Genomic DNA, 14,321 nt, shown 5'->3' on the forward strand with positions numbered 1-14,321 from the left:
CAAAGAGCACCTTTAGGATTTCACCGGCCATTTTTTACAGATTTTGATTTCAAACTACTTCGCACACATTAGGGCCCCTAAATTGCCAGGGCAGTATAACTACCCCACAAGTGACCCCATTTTGGAAAGAAGACACCCCAAGGTATTCCGTGAGGGGCATGGCGAGTTCCTGGAATTTTTTATTTTTTGTCACAAGTTAGTGGAATATGAGACTTTGTAAGGAAAAAAAAAAAATCATAATTTTCCGCTAACTTGTGACAAAAAATAAAAAATTATAGGAACTCGCCATGCCCCTCACGGAATACCTTGGGGTGTCTTCTTTCCAAAATGGGGTCACTTGTGGCGTAGTTATACTGCCCTGGCATTCTAGGGGCCCTAATGTGTGGTAAGTAGTTTGAAATCAAAATGTGTAAAAAATTACCTGTGAAATCCGAAAGGTGCTCTTTGGAATGTGTGCCCCTTTGCCCACCTAGGCGGCAAAAAAGTGACACACATCTGGTATCGCCGTACTCAGGAGAAGTTGGGGAATGTGTTTTGGGGTGTCATTTTACATATACCCATGCTGGGTGAGAGAAATATCTCTGCAAAAGACAACTTTTCCCATTTTTTTATACAAAGTTGGCATTTGACCAAGATATTTATCTCACCCAGCATGGGTATATGTAAAATGACACCCCAAAACACATTGCCCAACTTCTCCCGAGTACGGCGATACCAGATGTGTGACACTTTTTTGCAGCCTAGATGCGCAAAGGGGCCCAAATTCCTTTTAGGGGGGCATTTTTAGACATTTGGATCCCAGACTTCTTCTCACGGTTTCAGGCCCCTAAAATGCCAGGGCAGTATAAATACCCCACATGTGACCCCATTTTGGAAAGAAGACACCCCAAGGTATCCAATGAGGGGCCTGGCGAGTTCATAGAATTTTTTTTTTTTTGCATAAGTTAGCGGAAATTGATTTTTTATTTTTTTTTTCTCACAAAGTCTCACTTTCCGCTAACTTAGGACAAAAATTTCAATCTTTCATGGACTCAATATGCCCCTCAGCGAATACCTTGGGGTGTCTTCTTTCCGAAATGGGGTCACATGTGGGGTATTTATACTGCCCTGGCTTTTTAGGGGCCCTAAAGCGTGAGAAGAAGTCTGGAATATAAATGTCTAAAAATGTTACGCATTTGGATTCCGTGAGGGGTATGGTGCGTCCATGTGAGATTTTATTTTTTGACACAAGTTAGTGGAATATGAGACTTTGTAAGAAAAAATAAATAAAAAATATTTCCGCTAACTTGGGCCAAAAAAAATTCTGAATGGAGCCTTACAGGGGGGCGATCAATGACAGGGGGGTGATCAGGGAGTGTATATGGGGTGATCACCCCCCTGTCACTGATCACCCCTCTGTCATTGATCACCCCTCTGAAAGGCTCCATTCAGACGTCCATATGTTTTTTACGGATCCACGGATAAATAGATCGGAACCGCAAAACACATAAGGACCTCTGAATGGAGCCTTACATGGGGGTAATCAATGACAGGGGGGTGATCAGGGAGTGTATATGGGGTGATCACCCCCCTGTCATTGATCACCCCCCTGTAAGGCTCCATTCAGACGTCCGTATGCGTTTTGCGGATCCGATCCATGGATGCGTGGATCCGTAAAACACATGCAGACGTCTGAATGGAGCCTTACAGGGGGGTGATCAATGACAGGGGGTGATCAGGGAGTGTATATGAGGTGATTACCCCCCTGTCACTGATCACCCCCGTGTAAGGCTCCATTCAGACGTCCGTATGCATTTTGCGGATCCGATCCATGGATGCGTGGATCCGTAAAACACATGCAGACGTCTGAATGGAGCCTTACAGGGGGGTGATCAATGACCGGGGGGGTGATCAATGACAGGGGGTGATCAGGGAGTGTATATGAGGTGATCACCCCCCTGTCACTGATCACCCCCCTGTAAGGCTCCATTCAGACGTCCGTATGCGTTTTGCGGATCCGATCCATGGATGCGTGAATCCGTAAAACACATGCAGACGTCTGAATGGAGCCTTACAGGGGGGTGATCAGGGAGTCTATATGGGCTGATCAGTGGTTTATAAAGGGTTAATAAGTGACAGGGGGGGGTGTAGTGTAGTGTAGTGGTGTTTGGTGCTACTTTACTGAGCTGCCTGTGTCCTCTGGTGGTCGATCCTAACAAAAGGGACCACCAGAGGACCAGGTAGCAGGTATATTAGACGCTGTTATCAAAACAGCGTCTAATATACCTGTTAGGGGTTAAAAAAATCACATCTCCAGCCTGCCAGCGAGCGATCGCCGCTGGCAGGCTGGAGATCCACTCGCTTACCTTCCGTTCCTGTGAGCGCGTGCGCCTGCGTGCGCGCGTTCACAGGAAATCTCGGCTCACGCGAGATGACGCCTATTGACGTTAGCGTAGCCTGGGAGCGCCGCAGAGATGACGCCTTTCGGCGTTAGCGTAGCGGTAAGTGGTTAAAGGGCATAGTTCACAATATCCGTTTAATTGTGAGTGATGCTCATGTTGAGGATGTGTCATGTTTCGTCCGTAGCGGTTTGCCTACTCCTCTAGTGTTGGGGCTGCCCTGGCTCACTAAACATAACCCCACCATTGATTGGCAAGCGAGGCAAATAAATGGTTGGAGTGACTTTTGCAGAGAGAATTGCCTCATGACATCTGTTTCTGAGGTTGCTACTAAGACTGTACCATCTTTTCTCTCTGAATTTTCGGATGTCTTCTCTGAGAGTGGAGTTCAGGATTTGCCCCCGCACAGGGAGTACGATTGCCCTATTAATCTCATCCCAGGCGCCAAACTGCCTAAATCTCGTTTATACAATCTTTCCCAACCTGAGAGGATCGCTATGCGTGCTTATATCTCTGAGAGTCTGAGAAAGGGACACATACGACCCTCGAAGTCACCTGTTGCCGCTGGTTTTTTCTTTGTTAAGAAAAAAGATGGTTCTTTAAGACCTTGTCTGGATTTCAGGGAGCTGAACAATATTACAATTCGTGACCCTTATCCGCTTCCTCTGATCCCGGACCTGTTTAACCAGGTTGTTGGGGCTAAAGTCTTTTCCAAATTAGATCTAAGAGGGGCATACAACCTGGTCAGGGTCAGAGAAGTAGACGAATGGAAGACGGCCTTCAATACCCCTGAGGGCCATTTTGAGAATTTGGTTATGCCTTTTGGTTTGATGAATGCCCCAGCCGTTTTTCAGCATTTCGTGAACAGCATTTTTTATCATTTGATGGGAAAATTTGTATTAGTGTATTTGGATGACATTTTGATTTTTTCTTCTGATTTCAAAACTCATAAGGAACATTTACGTCAAGTCTTGCTCATCCTGCGGGAGAATAAATTATATGCGAAACTGGAAAAATGTGTGTTTGCGGTTCCAGAAATTCAATTTCTGGGGTTCCTTCTCTCCGCTTCTGGTTTTCGCATGGACCCCGAGAAGGTCCGCGCTGTGCTTGAGTGGGAGCTTCCTGAGAATCAGAAGGCGCTGATGCGGTTTTTGGGCTTTGCCAATTATTACAGGAAGTTTATTTTGAATTATTCCTCTATTGTTAAACCACTCACTGATATGACCAGAAAGGGGGTAGATTTTTCTTCTTGGTCAGTAGAGGCGCGTAAGGCTTTTCTAATATCAAGGAGAGTTTTGCTTCCGCTCCCATCTTGGTGCAACCTGATATTTCTTTACCCTTCATAGTTGAGGTTGATGCTTCTGAGGTGGGTGTGGGGGCGGTCTTGTCTCAGGGTTCCTCTCCTGCCAAATGGCGACCATGTGCCTTTTTATCGAAAAAACTCTCCTCCGCAGAGAGAAATTACGATGTGGGAGATAGGGAATTGTTGGCCATCAAGTTGGCTTTTGAGGAATGGCGCCATTGGCTAGAGGGAGCCAGACACCCTATTACCGTATTTACTGACCATAAAAATCTGGCCTACTTGGAGTCAGCCAAGCGTCTGAACCCGAGACAGGCCAGATGGTCTTTGTTCTTTTCTAGGTTTAATTTTGTGGTCACGTTCCGCCCTGGAGTTAAGAATGTGAAGGCAGATGCCCTGTCACGTTGTTTTCCGGGAGGCGGGAATTTTGAAGACCCGGGTCCCATTTTGGCTGAAGGTGTGGTGGTCTCTGCTCTCTTTTCTGAATTGGAGGCAGAGGTGCAGGCAGCCCAGTCAGAGGCTCCTGATCTTTGTCCTCCTGGGAGGTTGTTTGTGCCTCTCGCTTTAAGACACAAGATTTTTAAGGAACACCACGATACGGTCCTTGCTGGGCACCCGGGGGCAAGAGCCACACTGGATCTCATCGCTCAGAGATTCTGGTGGCCTGTGCTTCGTAAGTCGGTTGAGGGTTTTGTGGCAGCCTGCGAGACTTGCGCTCGTGCCAAAGTCCCTCATTCACGGCCATCAGGTCCTCTCCTTCCGTTACCCATTCCTTCCCGTCCTTGGACACATCTGTCCATGGACTTTATAACGGACCTGCCTCGTTCCTCGGGGAAGACTGTGATTCTGGTGGTGGTGGACCGTTTTAGCAAAATGGTGCATTTCATCCCTTTTCCTGGTTTGCCCAATGCTAAGACGCTGGCGCAGGCATTTATTGATCACATTGTCAAATTGCACGGTATTCCTTCAGACATAGTCTCTGATAGGGGCACGCAGTTTGTTTCCAGATTCTGGAAGGCTTTCTGTTCTCGCTTGGGGGTTCGGTTGTCATTCTCTTCTGCTTTCCACCCGCAGTCGAATGGCCAGACAGAGCGCGTCAATCAGAATCTGGAGACATATCTGCGCTGTTTTGTGGCGGAGAATCAAGAGGATTGGTGTTCTTTTTTGTCCCTTGCTGAGTTTGCTTTAAATAACCGTCGTCAGGAGTCCTCTGATAAGTCACCATTTTTTGTGCATATGGGTTTCATCCGCAGTTTGGGACTTTCTCGGGAGAGGGGTCTTCTGGTTTACCTGATGAGGACAGATTCTCCTCGTCTTTGTCATCTATTTGGCAAAAGATTCAGGATAATCTAAAGAGCATGAGTGAGAGATATAAGCGTGTGGCAGATAAGAGACGTGTGCTTGGTCCGGACCTGAATGTTGGTGATCTGGTGTGGTTGTCTACCAAGAATATCAAATTGAAGGTTCCCTCCTGGAAGTTGGGTCCTAGGTTTATTGGGCCTTACAAAATCCTGTCTGTCATCAGACGGACATAGAGGCGGCGTTTTGTTTGCTGCCTATCCACCCTGAGAGTTTTTACCTGTTGGGTTTTCATTGGGGGGGGTTTATGTTGATTGTTGTTTGCCGATGGGTTGCGCGATTTCTTGTTCGTTGTTCGAGCGTTTTAGTACTTTTTTGGAGTGGGTGGTGAAACAGGAGTCGGGTTGGAACTCAGTGTTGCACTACCTGGATGATTTTTTGTTTATCGGCCCTGCGGGTTCGCGGGTTTGTTCGGTGTTGTTGCATAAGATGGAGAGGGTGGCGGCATGTTTCGGAGTGCCATTGGCGCGGGACAAGACTGAGGGTCCTTCCACGGTGCTGCGTTTTTTGGGGATTGAGATAGATAGCGGGGCAATGGAGTGTCGCCTGCCGGGCGATAAGGTGCAGAATTTGGTTGAGTAGTTGGTTTATCTGGTTCGGGCCAGGAGGGTGCAATTGCGGAGGGTTCAGTCGGTTTTGGGCAAGTTGAACTTTGCATGTAGGATATTGCCCATGGGGCGCGTGTTCTGTCGTCGGCTGGCGCAGGCCACTGCTGGGGTTTCTGCCCCCTTTCATTATTTGCGGCTGTCGGGGGAGGTGAGAGATGATTTGCGGGTTTGGCAGGTATTTTTGGCGGATTTTAATGGTCGTGCTCTGTGGATGAAGGCGCCTGTTTCCAACATGGACTTGGAGTTGTTTTCGGATGCTTCGGGTTCGTGTGGGTACGGCGTTAATTGCCGGGGGCAGTGGAGCGCTGGGCTTTGGCCGGCTGAGTGGAGAGAGGCAGGTTTTCTGGGGAATCTGGTCCTGTTGGAGCTTTTCCCGATCGTACTGGCTACGGTTCTGTGGGGAGACAGGTTGCGGAATAAGCGGGTACGTTTCTACTGCGATAATTTGGGTGTGGTGCAGGCGATCAATAGCCAATCTGCGTCTTCTCCTCCGGCCTTGAGATTGCTTTGGTTGTTGGTGTTGAATGGTTTGAGGTTGAATGCTTGTTTTGTTTCTGTGCATCTTCCGGGGATGGAGAATTCGATTGCTGACGCCCTTTCTCGTTTTCAGTGGCAATGGTTTCGGGAGTTGGCGCCGGAGGCAGAAGTGGACGGGCTGCCATGCCCCCAGTGGCTCTGGAGCGTGGCCTTGGGGTCTCGGCAGAGTTGATTCGTCAGTCCGTGAGTAGTGGGACATGGTCGGCTTATTCTGCGGTTTGGTCTCTGTGGGAGGATTTGTTGGCGCGGATGGGGAGAGGTGGTTCGGTTGCGGACCATCAGACCTTGTTGATATACTGGTTGGGGATGATGTTTGGTGAGGGAGTCTCGTTTTCGGTTGCCTCTAAGCGTGTTGCTGCAGTATCTTTCTGGTTGCGGCTGCGGGTGGATGGGACGAAAGGGTTTTTGGTGAGGCAGGCCTTGAAGGGTTATCGGCGGGGAAAGGTTCATCGGGATGCCCGACGTCCGGTTTCTTTCGAGGTGTTGTTGCAACTGTGGGAACAGCTGGGGGTTATTTGTGTGTCGTATTGTGAGGTTCTTTTGTTCCGGGTTGCTTTTTCTTTGGCTTTTTTCGGGGCTGTCAAGGAACCATGAACCAGACGTACAACAAGAGATAAGTGGAAAATAAGAAGGTTTTATTGAAGAGCAAGCCGTAAGCAAAGTCCGAACGGATGGCTAAACCGAAGCAGGGTCTTGCGGAGACAGAGGTCAGGAACCAGAAGGGTAGTCAGACGAAGCCAGGAACAGGAACCAACGGGGTAGTCAGACGAAGCCGGAATCAGGAACCAACGGGGTAGTCAGACGAAGCCGGAATCAGGAACCAACGGGGTAGTCAGACGAGGCCAGGATCAGGAACCAGAAGCAGCAGCAGTCTTGGAAGCATGTGAACACAGGAGGACCAAGCAAGGAACTGAAGCCACAGACCTCCTATATATATGAGCTGGGCATCCAGCTCCTCCCAGTGGGAAGGAGGAGCCGCAGGGTGGGAGGCTACAAGAAAACCCAGAAACCAAGATGGCCGCCAGCACATGTCAAACGAAGGGAACAGCAAGGAGGTAAGACCATGACAGTACCTCCCCCTCAAGGGCCCCTCCTCCGCGGAGTAAGGAACGGTTTCTGAGGGAAGCGTGCGTGGAAGGCTCGGAGCAAGACAGGAGCATGGACATCTGCGGAGGGAACCCAGGAACGCTCCTCTGGACCATAACCACGCCAATGGACCAAAAACTGCACCCGGCCGCGGACCAGGCGTGAGTCCAGGATATTGCTCACCTCATACTCCTCACGATTTCCCACTTGGACCGGACGAGGCCGAGGAATCGAGGAAGTGAAACGATTACACACCAGTGGCTTCAACAGGGAGACATGAAACACGTTGGAGATCCGCATGCCAGGAGGAAGCGCAAGGGCATAGGCTACCGGGTTTACCCTGCGAAGCACTCGGAAGGGACCAACAAAGCGAGGCGCCAGCTTGGGAGTGGGCACTCGAAGGTTGAGGTTGCGGGTGGACAACCATACGCGGTCTCCAACCTGGTAGGAAGGAGCGGGCGCTCGTCTGCGATCAGCCTGGAGTTTCTGGCGCTGCGCAGAGACCTCAAGGGACCTCTGGATCTGTACCCAAGAAGCACGTAGGACGGAAAGGTGATCCTCCACAGCCGGAATATCCTGGGGAGAGAATACCTCCGGTAACACGGCAGGTTGGAACCCATAATTGGCCATGAAGGGAGACGTCCCAGAGGAAGAGTTCACCGCCGTGTTCCTGGCAAACTCAGCCCAAGGCAGGAGGTCAACCCAATTGTCTTGGTGATCGGAGACATAGCAACGAAGGAATTGCTCCAAGGCCTGATTGGATCGTTCTGCGGCCCCATTGGACTGAGGGTGGTAGGCCGAGGAGAAAGAGAGATGAATCCCCAACTGGGAGCAAAAGGCGCGCCAGAACCTGGACACAAACTGACTCCCCCGATCCGACACAATCTCCTTGGGCAACCCGTGCAACCGGAAGACCTCCCTGGCAAAAATCGAGGCCAACTCTTGTGCAGAGGGTAACTTCTTGAGAGGAACACAGTGGCACATTTTGGAAAACCGATCCACAATCATGAGAATGACCGTATGGCCTCGGGATGCAGGGAGGTCCACAATGAAATCCATCCCCAGGTGTGACCATGGACGCTCCCCGGTGGCTATGGGTTGCAAAAGGCCCAACGGAAGGTACCGAGGGGACTTACTCTGGGCACAAACGGAGCATGCCGCTACATATGCGGCGATGTCGGAACGTAGAGAAGGCCACCAGAACAGACGTGAAACCGCCCAGGACAGCTGATTCTTTCCAGGGTGCCCCGCGGCCTTGGAGTTATGGTAGGTTCGCAACAACCGAGTGCGCAACTCCTCAGGCACAAAACATCTGCCGTTGGGTCTCCCAGAGGGAGCACCAGATTGAGCCGCCAAAATCTGCTCACCCAGAGGAGAAGTCAGGCTGGTGCGAATAGCGGCCAGGATCTGATTCGGGGGTATGACCGTAGTCGGAATCGACTCCTCCCCGGACAGCTCGGAGTACTGCCGTGATAAGGCATCCGCTCTGATGTTCTTGGAGCCGGGTAGGTAGGAGACCACGTAATTAAAACGAGACAAGAACAGAGCCCATCTGGCCTGACGTGGTGTCAATCTCTTGGCCACAGAGAGGTAGGTCAGATTCTTGTGGTCCGTCAGGATGAGAACCGGAACCACCGAGCCCTCGAGCAAGTGCCTCCATTCTTTAAGGGCCTGCACGATGGCCAATAACTCCCTGTCACCAATCTGATAGTTGCACTCCGCGGAAGACAGTTTCCGGGAGTAAAACCCACAAGGAAGCAGAGGACCCTCTGGTGTTCTACGCTGAGACAGGAGGGCGCCTACTCCCGTCTCAGACGCGTCCACCTCGAGGACAAAAGGCAACCCAGGGTTGGGATGCGACAGAATCGGAGCCGACACAAAGGCGGACTTTAGAGCCTCAAAAGCTCGGATGGCCTCGAGCGGCCAGACCTGAGGATTACTGCCCTTCCTGGTCAGATCCGTGAGAGGCTTGGCTAGCATGGAAAAGTCCCTGATGAACTTCCGATAATAATTGGCGAAGCCCAAAAAGCGCTGCAGGGCACGAAGCCCACTGGGCTGGGGCCACTGTAAGACAGCCGAAACCTTCTCAGGATCCATGGAGAACCCCTCAGCGGAAATGATGTAACCTAAGAAGGTTACCTGGGATCGGTGAAATTCGCATTTCTCAAGCTTACCGAACAGCTTGTTCTCTCGTAAGCGTTGCAACACTCGTCTGACATCCAGAATGTGGGCCTCCATGGATGCAGAATATACCAAGATGTCATCCAAATAGACCACCACACACTGCTGCAACAGGTCACGGAAAACATCGTTGATGAATTCCTGGAAGACTGCGGGCGCATTGCACAACCCAAAGGGCATAACCAAGGATTCATAATGACCGGTCCTGGTGTTAAACGCGGTCTTCCACTCATCGCCCGCCTTGATCCTTACCAGGTTATATGCCGCCCTCAGGTCGAGTTTGGTAAAGACCGTGGCCCCTTTGAGGCGATCGAACAGCTCGGAAATCAAGGGTATCGGGTAAGCGTTCTTGATCGTGATGCGATTGAGACCCCTGTAATCGATGCACGGCCTCAACTCGCCGCCCTTCTTTTTCACAAAGAAAAATCCAGCCCCTGCCGGGGACGAGGATTTGCGAATGTGTCCGCGTGAAATCGCCTCCCTCACGTACTCCTCCATGGCCTCATTCTCCGCTACCGACAGTGGATAGACTTTGCCACGAGGAGGAACGGCACCGGATTGTAACTCTATGGCACAATCGTATGGGCGGTGCGGAGGTAGAGCAACCGCGCGCACCTTATCGAATACATCCCGGTACTCTTCGTATTCAGGAGGCAACAGAGAGTCCGAGGAAGTACACAGCAACTTGACAGGCCCCTGGATGCAACTAGCCCCACACTGCGGTGACCACGAGAGGATCTCGACCGATCTCCAATCGAAAGTCGGATTATGCTTCTGGAGCCAGGGGTACCCCAAGACCACTGAGTAGTGTGGAGACGAAATAACCTGGAGACAGACCGACTCTCTGTGAACGGCACCAATGGCTATCCCCACTGGAAGGGTCTCATGAGTCACGTGTGGCGGCAGAAGGGGTCTGCCGTCTATCGCCTCAAGAGCCAGTGGGGAACCTCGAGGCTGCAGAGGAATGGAATTGGCGGCAACGAACACTCTATCAATGAACAAACCACCAGCACCAGAGTCCACCAACGCCTGGGTCGTCACCGAGCCCCCGACCCAGGAAAGGACAACCGTGATCAGTGGTTTGTCAACACGGGAAACCGGGGACGAGGAGACTCCACCCAAGATCTGCCCCCGACAGGACCTCAGGTGCGAGCGTTCTCCCGGACGGTTCGGACATGCCAACCGAAAATGCCCACCGAGACCACAGTACATGCATCGGCCCTCGCGTCTCCGGAGTACCCTCTCCCCCTCAGACAGGCGAGCAAACCCCCGCTGCATGGGTTCACCCCCAGACAAGTCATCCCCAGGAGGCGTGGGAGGAGAGGGAGGCACGGGTGGGACAGCAAACGTAGGCGCCAATCTGTTAGGAGACCTCCGCAGGCTCTCCTTAAAGGAAGGTCTCTCCCTGAGTCTGGTGTCAATCAAAATCAGGAAAGAAATAAGAGACTCGAGCTCCACTGGTAGGTCCTTTAGCTGCAACCTCATCCTTCAAGGCATCCGAGAGACCATGAGAGAAAGCAGCGACCAGAGCCTCATTATTCCAGCCCACCTCTGCTGCCAGGGTACGAAACTCAATGGCGTATTCAGCTACGGATCGTGAACCCTGTCTGATGGACATAAGGAGCTTCGCAGCAGAGGCAGCACGAGCCGGCACATCGAATACCTTCCGAAGAGAAGCAACAAAACCGGAAAACTCGGCAACCACCGGATTGTTGTTCTCCCATAAAGGGCTGGCCCAGGCCAAGGCCTTGTCCGAGAGCAGCGAGATCAAGAAGCCCACCCTTGATCTCTCAGTAGGAAAGGCATGTGGCAGCAACTCGAAGTAAATGCCCACCTGGTTAAGGAAACCTCGGCACTGAGTTGGCTCTCCCCCAAAGCGCTGTGGAAGGGGGGCAGAACCGGTCATACCCTGAAACACCACAGGCGCAGCAACAGGTGTCAGGGTAGACTCTGGCGCAACAACCGGAGCGGCAGTAGGAGCGGGCCCAGGAGCGACAACCGACCCATCGGCAACGGAAGCTAAATGAGCCGTGCGTTCAAGCAGGGTTTGCAACGCCACAGCGAACCGACCCAACAGGTGATCCTGCTGATCAAGTCTGGCAACCAGCGTAGGTAGCGAGGATGGCCCTGTACCGTCAGAATTCATGGCTTGGTCCTAATGTCAAGGAACCATGAACCAGACGTACAACAAGAGATAAGTGGAAAATAAGAAGGTTTTATTGAAGAGCAAGCCGTAAGCAAAGTCCGAACGGATGGCTAAACCGAAGCAGGGTCTTGCGGAGACAGAGGTCAGGAACCAGAAGGGTAGTCAGACGAAGCCAGGAACAGGAACCAACGGGGTAGTCAGACGAAGCCGGAATCAGGAACCAACGGGGTAGTCAGACGAAGCCGGAATCAGGAACCAACGGGGTAGTCAGACGAGGCCAGGATCAGGAACCAGAAGCAGCAGCAGTCTTGGAAGCATGTGAACACAGGAGGACCAAGCAAGGAACTGAAGCCACAGACCTCCTATATATATGAGCTGGGCATCCAGCTCCTCCCAGTGGGAAGGAGGAGCCGCAGGGTGGGAGGCTACAAGAAAACCCAGAAACCAAGATGGCCGCCAGCACATGTCAAACGAAGGGAACAGCAAGGAGGTAAGACCATGACAGGGGCGTTTCGGATTTCCGAGTTGGTGTCAGCTACTCGCAGAGGTAACGGGGGTTTGTTGCGGGAAGATGTTAGTATACAGGACGAAGTTTTGAGGTGTCGATTGCGGAGGTCGAAAACTGATCAGGAGGGTAGGGGCGCGGTGTTGTGGTTGCGGTCTCTGGCGGGCTCGGCGTTGTGCCCTGCGGTGTGTGGAGGAGTTTTTGGCAGTGAGGCCGGCTGGGCCTATCCCGTTGCTGGTGCATCAGGACGGGTCCAGTTTGTCGGTTTTCCAATTTGTTGCGGTTTTTCGGAAATGTTTGAGGGCGGCGGGGTTGCCGTCGCAGGATTATGCGTCGCATTCCTTTCGCATAGGCGCGGCAACAGAGGCAGCAAGATGGGGGTTGGGGGAGAGTGTGATAAAAAGAATAGGTCGATGGGAGTCATCGTGTTTTAAAGCGTATGTGCGGCCCCATTTGCTTTGAGGGTAGGAAAATAGGCTGTTCTGTTGGGACGTTTATTTGTTTGGTTCATCGTGGGGTGGAGTTTTAAGCCGGATGTTCTTATTTTGTTTTGTAGATTCGGCGACCTGCTTGGTGTGGATCTTTGGCCATTCGTACGTCTACTGGGGGGGCCTTGAGGGCTGACATACGGCGGAATGGTAGGCAGCTGGGTTTCTCCCCGGCTGTGTTAAGGGTCCGCTGGATTGGTTTGCGAGGCCTTCTGTGGGGGCAGGTGCTGCCTGAATTTCACGCCAATGTCGCGTTGGACCGGGTGCCCGACGTTGTCGTGCTCCATGTGGGGGGGAACGACTTGGGAGTCCGCAGGTTCCGGGACGTTATTCGGGATATAAAGTTGGATGTGCTCCGCTTACTGGCGGAATTCCCAGATTTGATCGTGGTATGGTCGGACGTAGTGGCTAGGAGGTGTTGGCAGTTTGCGCAGTCCGTCGATCGTATTAACAAAGCGCGGGCGAAGTTAAATAAAGAAGTGGGGAGCTTTGTCCGTCGCCAGGGTGGATTAGTGGTGCGTCATCAAGAGTTGGAGGCTGCTTCGTCTCAATTTTTGAGGGCGGACGGGTGCATCTGAATGACCTGGGGATTGATATGTGGGCCCTTGGGATTCAGGACGGTTTGGAATTGGCTCTCAAGGTGTGGCAGGACGCCCACAGGTGAGGTGTCACCGGTGGTCGTTGGTGGCAGTAATGGATATTGGGATCCTGGGGGGAAATTCATGGCTAAGAGATGCGTTATATAGTGTGATACGCGTCTCTTGGAGGTAAATATGGTGGGTGCGGCTCCTGTAGGCTAAGAAGGCCTAGGGAGTTGAATACTTGGAAGTTTGTGGAACAGGTGTCCTTGGGTCGGTGAAATGCGGCCAAGGGCAAGGAAAGTCATAAGGAATTGGATGAGGGAATACAACGTGTTTGGGGTTGCCTCCCAGGATCTCTCGTAAAGGTTAACAGCGGTTTTACAAGTTTAAATGATGATCTGTTATTTATTATGGTTGAAAATGTGTATTATGTTAAAATAAAAGGTATGTTTTATATAAGTTAATAAAGGTGGCCGCTACGACCATATTTTACCACTATAATGGCTGGTGTGTTATTTAGGGGAAGTTGGGAGTTAAGTGGGAAGCCGGAAGGTGATTCTTCCATCCCATTAAGTCAGAACAGCAATGGAGCGTGCGCAGCATAGCGGAATGCGCCATTGACTTGGGGGGAAGACTGTAGGCAGAGCAGGGGTTAAATGTGGAGAAGGGCTAGACGGGAGTTAGAGTGGGGGGCGGAGTCAGGGAACGAGTTCGCGGGCAGTATATAGAGAGAGGGAAGGAAGTGTAGGAAGGGGTGAGAGTGACAAGGTGAAAGTTCCCGCCCACCCGCCCTTTTGTTTTAGTTGTTAAGTGTTGCTTAACGGTTTGCCTGGGGTGGTTACATGTTTTAGCAGGGCAGTGTTGGATATTGGGATCCTGGGGGGCAATTCATGGCTAAGAGATGCGTTATATAGTGTGATACGCGTCTCTTGGCGGTAAATATGGTGGGTGCGGCTCCTGTAGGCTAAGAAGGCCTAGGAAGCTGAATACTTGGAAGTTTGTGGAACAGGTGTCCTTGGGTCGGTGAAATGCGGCCAAGGGCAAGGAAAGTCATAAGGAATTGGATGAGGGAATACAACGTGTTTGGGGTTGCCTCCCAGGATCTCTCGTAAAGGTTAACAGCAGTTTTACAAGTTTAAATGATGATCTGTT

The sequence above is a fragment of the Bufo gargarizans genome, chromosome 2 (assembly GCF_014858855.1).
Source record: "Bufo gargarizans isolate SCDJY-AF-19 chromosome 2, ASM1485885v1, whole genome shotgun sequence".
NCBI lineage: Eukaryota > Metazoa > Chordata > Amphibia > Anura > Bufonidae > Bufo > Bufo gargarizans.